General features: G+C 42.8%; 1 protein-coding gene across 1 annotated transcript in view; it reads left to right on the top strand.

The window, feature by feature from the left end:
• Positions 1–6,448, top strand: part of LOC134059649 (uncharacterized) — a 246,170-nt gene that overhangs the window by 174,695 nt on the left and 65,027 nt on the right. The window lies entirely within an intron of this gene.

Below are 6,448 nucleotides of genomic sequence, written 5' to 3'. Positions count from 1 at the left end.
AAATAATACAATGCATAATGTCATCAAACAGGAAGATAATGAAGAGCAGCAGTTCTATTCAGACATTCAGGGGAATACATAATTAGGCGCATTTACAGTAACGCTTCTCCTCCCATCTTTTTACATGAACCTCCTACAATCATCTGACACTCCCATAAATCCATATGCATGAGACGGAAAAGCTCAATTTGTCCATTTTCAGCTCCAGCGACAGGCAGTCTGTGTCTTCACCTCATTGCGGTCTGTTTGTACATATCTCGCCATATATCTCGCCATCTTTCTATGTGCACGTTGCGAAACAAATACGCCTGAAGTGGGCGCAAAAGCGTTAGTACATCTGCCCCACACTGTATTGCTGAAACAAACTCCCATATGTTCTTTTACATAAATGGCAATAAAGTATCTTGAACCAAATCTCTGACTCACTCTGTCACACAATCACACACACACACACACACACACACACACTCAAGCGCACACTCACACCACTGAGTCACACTCAAGCACAGTACTCCTTTTACACACACATACACACAAACACACCAACCGCTGACTCAATCACTTACTACACACACACACACACCTACACACACACACACACAGGTAATAACTGCTTCCCTCTTTGGTCTGTGTGTGTCCTCCAGCTGATCTGATGAAGTGTTTCCTTCTTTCTCCTACAGCCTGTATGACTGCAGAATAAGAGATGAAGGTTTCAGAGCTTTAGCATCAGCACTGAGATCAAAGCCATCAGCCCTCAGAGAGCTCGATCTGTGGGGGAATCAGCCTGGACCCTCAGCACAGCAGCTGCTCTCTGAACTGAAGAAACATCCAAACTGTAAACATCTACAAATAACTGGACCCTACTGAATCCATCCTGTTGTGTTCCACCTGAATCATGTATTTGCACTGTGCATAAATAAGTGTTGCAGCACATTCATATTTCAACTAACATGTTTTAAAGTGACTTGTGTGTAAATACAACAAAATGTATAAATTATGTTTTGAATATATGTGTTAAGCATTATTAATCATGTATTAGGCCGGTATTCACCAATTCATTATTCTTCATTAGTAGACTCTTTATTCTTGGTAACATACTGTCTGCATATGTTAGTTATAACGGCAGTATAAACTTCACACACACACACACACACACACACACACACACACACACACACACACACACACACACACACACACACACACACACACACACACACACTGTTTTGTGCACAGTCATGTTGGAACAGGAAGGGGCCATCCCCAAACTGTTCCCACAAAGTTGTGAGCATGGAATTGACCAAAATCTCTAGGCAAATGCGAAACAGAGTTCCTTTCACTGGAACTAAGGAACCAAGTCCAGCTCGGGGATGGCCCATCCTGCGCCAACATGACTGTGCACAAAGTAGGGCTGTGCAATTAATCGATTTTAAATCGTAATCACAATTGTGTGTTTAAATCAATGTTAAAATGTGACATCGTAAAATCGATTTTTCACTTTAACTTGGGTATACAGTACTTATGTTTGCAAGTCTTGAATTTTGTGGCAAAAGTTCAATCATTTTCCTGAATATCAATAATTAAAAATGAATTCTTAATAATTAACATTGTTTAATAAGAGCAAGATTTGGGCTTAAATTCCAATGGGGAAATTATTTGCAAAATAATCTATACAAAAACTGCGTATTTGATATAATTTCTTGCCTTTTGTCATTTCACAAAATAATCGTAATCGAAAATCGAGATTTTATTTTTGGACAAAATCGAACAGCCCTAGCACAAAGCAAGGTTCATAAAGACATGGACAACAGAGGTTGGTTGTGCAGGGGGGACTGGGCAGTTCTCATGGTAGGGGACCCTTAAGTGATTGTGTTTGAGACTGCTGATGTGATGACCAAGAATGGATTCAGGAGATATTTGTGTGTGTGTGTGTGTGTGTGTGTGTGTGTGTGTGTGTGTGTGTGTGTGTGTGTGTGTGTGTGTGCGTGCGTGCGTGCGTGCGTGCGTGCGTGCGTGCGTGCGTGCGTGCGTGCGTGCGGGCGGGCGGGCGGGCGTGCGTGCGGGCGGGCGGGCGGGCGGGCGGGCGGGCGTGCGGGCGCGTGTGTGTGTGTGTGTGTGTGAATTCATTTCCCCTCTGAGATTCTTCCCAGTAGATAAGCCATTCTGAACACATGGACGGCACAACTGTGCTAACCCTGACATGAGGCTGATATGAGGTGTGTGTAGCATGTCTGTTACTGGAGCAAAAATGTATGTGTGTGTGTGTGTAAAGAAAGATCACAGAAAAAACACACTCAGGTGTTGTATAGACTAGGCTTTAATCAAAATGGCAAAGTCAACACAGTCAACATCCAATCAGAATTGACATGGCAGATACGTCGGTCCAATCACCAGTGGGGGAGGGGCTCCAGAGGCCACCGATCTTCTGACAGGTCGGCCATCTTTGCACACATCTCAGCCCGCCCCCACACAAAGCTCTACGAGATGCTACTGTAGGTACATGAAATTACCTGAGATATGTTTGCATACAAACCATACTTAACCAAGAGACTTCCTAGCATAGACCTGCCACTGGGAGACACTGACATGTCGTGTTGTTGTTAGCCTAGCCTACTACTGCAGCCATATATTAGAAAAGGCATACGCTATATTAGCAGTAGCCTAGCCTAGCCTATCGCTGCAGGTTTACATTAGAAAAGGCATACACTATGTTAGCGTTAGCCTAGCCTACTACTGCAGCCATATATTAGAAAAGGCATACGCTATTTTAGCAGTAGCCTAGCCTAGCCTATCGCTGCAGGTTTACATTAGAAAAGGCATACACTATGTTAGCATTAGCCTAGCCTAGCACTACAGGTTTACATCAGAGAAGGCACATCCTACACTACAGCTACACATGAAAAGTCACGAAGACACGATTATCTAACTAAAGTACACATAAACTAAAATGGATTCTGAAATATGTGGAATGTTTCACCTTATAAGAATAAATATCTTAAATTGTTTTTGGTATCATAAGTAAACAAGAATTTCAAAAATATATATTTCAAATGTCAAAAAAAGCAAGAGAAGTGAGAGGCCACTGCATGTTGCAAAGACACAGTGTGATGTGGTGTGCTGTGGTGCGGTGTGGTGCGGTGTGGTGCGATGTGGTGTGGTGTGATGTGGTGTGGTGTGGTGTGGTGTGGTGTGGTGTGGTGTGATGTGGTGTGGTGTGGTGTGGTGCGGTGTGGTGCGGTGTGGTGCGCTAGTCAGGGCTGGACTGGGACCAAAAAACGGCCCGGGCATTTTTGGCCATAGTGGCCCACCATGATAATTTACACGATAAAACATATGTGCACACTGTTTTGTTTGTAAAAAATATTTAAGTAAACCGCAGTAGCCTGCATGGAAGCGAGTAGGCTAGCCTACCCTTGCTAAAAATATATTAATTATTATTATACTCTCTCTCACACACACACACACACACACACACACACACACACACACACACACACACACACACACACACACCACACACACACACACACACACACACACTAGAGTGACCTTTAAACCAGCAAGGATGAGGTTGTGCACAAAACTCATGCTATTAAATGCTTCACTAAATAAAACCTGCTATAATTTATGTTGAGCATTTGCACAGTTTTAGCCAACAATTCACCTTGATACTATTTAGTGAAGGCTACACATCCCAAAACATTTTCATTGTTAATTCCATGGGCTATCACCATTCCTGTTTCATTCCATGCGTCTGACTGTATGTCTGTGTGTATGGGTGTCTGCTTGTCGCAAAGAAATGTGATAGTTTGCTTGTTGTACTGCGCCAAGATTGACAACAATTTCGACCAATCGTGACTGTCTTAAGATTTCAGAAGGTCGATGGCGAGCCGACAACTCGTTAATTAGCCCTTTTCACGGTGATGTCAGGCGAAGTTGCTGGGTGTCCTCCGGCATGTCCAGCCGCCAAATACTACAGAAGAAGAAGAATCCACAGGTGTATACAATCAAGCACCATGCAGTCTGCATTGATAATCAAGGTGCTTGATTGTATACACCTGTGGATTCTTCTTCTTCTGTAGTATTTGGCGGCTGGACACCCAGCTAACAATTTCTGGTTAGGAGAACGTTTTTAGAACGTTTTTTTCCTGGTTAGGAAAACGTTGCCTGAAAGTTGTGAAAGTTGCCACAAGGTTCCCCAGGAAAGTTTTCTTGACGAAAATACAACGTTTTTTTCTGGTTGTTTATTTTGGTTAGCAGAACGTTCTCCTACCCTTTAGGGAACTTTACTATATTTGGTTGCATTAACGTTCCCCTAACCTCCCAGCAACAAAGTGTAAAGGGGGAAAAAATATGTAGAATTATCGTGACATCGAGGCATGGCTCCGCTGTACACTTGCCATCTGCGGCGACAGCCTATCTGCAATCTGGGAGAGCAAACGTCTCTGATGATTAAGGCAATGACATTATAGGCTACCACACGCATGTAAATTCACTTACCAATAGATGCTGAACTGCGACGAATACGGCTTGCTATTATTCCTTCGTGTCAGCTAAGTATTTAAATGCGGTTAGGTCTAATTCTTTCTTGTCTACGGTGTCTTTTCCTATAATAAACGATTAGTCAGATCAAAACATAAGCAGAGCAGGCGCTAGCCTAACACACTGTTTCAACATTCAAAACAGACTGTTTTTATTGCATCGTATGCCATTAAAAGTCCTCGGTTCAGAATTATGATGGATTTTGGTTTATTTTGTTTTAAATTGGGACTGGGAATTGTGGGATAGGCTGAGTGAACAGCACAGTAACATAGGCTGTAACTTGGACTACGTGTTAATATAAAACAATTCTCCCCCGGGAACATTGTGCTGTTTAAGATGCAGTCTCAACGTTTGAGAAAGAATTCATTGGAGTCCTCATCATCATATTTTCATAACAAATAAAGCTTTTAAAAACATGAATGCATTTGAGGTGCCACTCTAATCGATTATGGATTAATCCAAAACTATTCGTCAGATTAGTTAGCATGAAATCGTTGTGTGCCTGCCTGGACTATGGCTAGCTAGCTCTTCCACCCGGTTTACCCTGTACAGTGTTTTTTAAAAGCCTGTTGGACTTAATGGAACAAGTGCATGGAGAACGATGTGAAGAATGTGATCGATACCATACAGCCAGCCTACGTGAGTAACTTTATCTCTGTGTTATCCAAATGTCTTAAAGTTAGCGAAGTTGAGTCTGCTAAAACACCAACACCCCAGAACTCACGGACCCGAGTTAGCTTCTTCTCGCGCTGGCCCCTTTAGCTGACGTAGGCTACGGGCTGGCTCTGGTCGGCCGAATATCAATCCAACAGAGGGGGGAAGAATAGAATAGGGCTATATGTCGATTTTGCAACAAATTATTCCGACTTTGCAGTGTGGCTGCTGGCCGTGTTCAATTGGAAACTCATAGAAACTCTGGGGCGATTTTCATCAATCAACCCCACGCACATACCCAGAGAATACCGATATGGTTATACAAATAAGATACCTAAAAACAACTAAGTAGCAACGTTGTGTGAAAAGAGAAATGCAACCAGAATATAACGTTTTTTTTCTTTAGTTGTAATAACGTTCGGAAAACTTTGATAACCTGGAGCTAACGTTCTCTCCAGGGTATTAGAAGGTTACTGATAAACTAACCACAGGAGAACCAGCGGCTAACGTTATTTGCTTGCTGGGATTCAACCAGAATATAACGTTTTTTTCTTTAGTTGTAAAAACGTTAGGGGAACGTTATTTGTTTTGACAACCTGGAGATAACGTTCTCTAAACGTTATTAGTAGGTTGCTGAAAAACGAACCATAGGGGAACCAAAAGCTAACGTTAGTGAAAGTTAGCAGAACGTTAATTGTTTGCTGGGCATGCCGGAGGACACCCAGCAACGCTTCGTCTGACATCAAGTGAAAAGGGCTAATTTAATGGGTATCGCAATTCAAATGCATGCGAGAGGGGTAGGCCTACACAGAAACCACACAAAAAGACGCGTTCACACTATAAAACTTTGTTTTGCTTAACTGGGTGCTGAATCCTACATAGTAGGCTGGTTAATACATCTAAAAGAAGCAAGGGGAAGAAGCAGTCGCAGATTTCAAACTTTTAATTGTTCGTTGTGCGCCCAAAAAGTTCAGCCAACATTTCGGCTACAGTACTTCTTACCTGCCTCACAGTAGCTATTCTGACCTCCTCCTCAATCTGTCCCTGCTGGGTCACGTCTCTCACCTCTTCCTCCTCCTCCGAATCAATTTGAATAGCTACTCCTTCCTCTGTGTAACTCTGTTGCACACTCGCATGTGCCTCTCTGAAGCCTGTGCACTCGGTGCTGCTTCTGCACTGCTGTATGTCGACGGCCCTGTTTGAACTTGTGGTGGCAAACATTTCTGTAATTTTAGCACATTTTTGCTGCATC

This window comes from Sardina pilchardus, chromosome 16, assembly GCF_963854185.1.
Source record: "Sardina pilchardus chromosome 16, fSarPil1.1, whole genome shotgun sequence".
In the NCBI taxonomy this organism is placed as follows: Eukaryota; Metazoa; Chordata; class Actinopteri; order Clupeiformes; family Clupeidae; genus Sardina; species Sardina pilchardus.
Note: the sequence above shows the minus strand (reverse complement) of the source record. Positions and strands in the feature narration are given on the sequence as shown.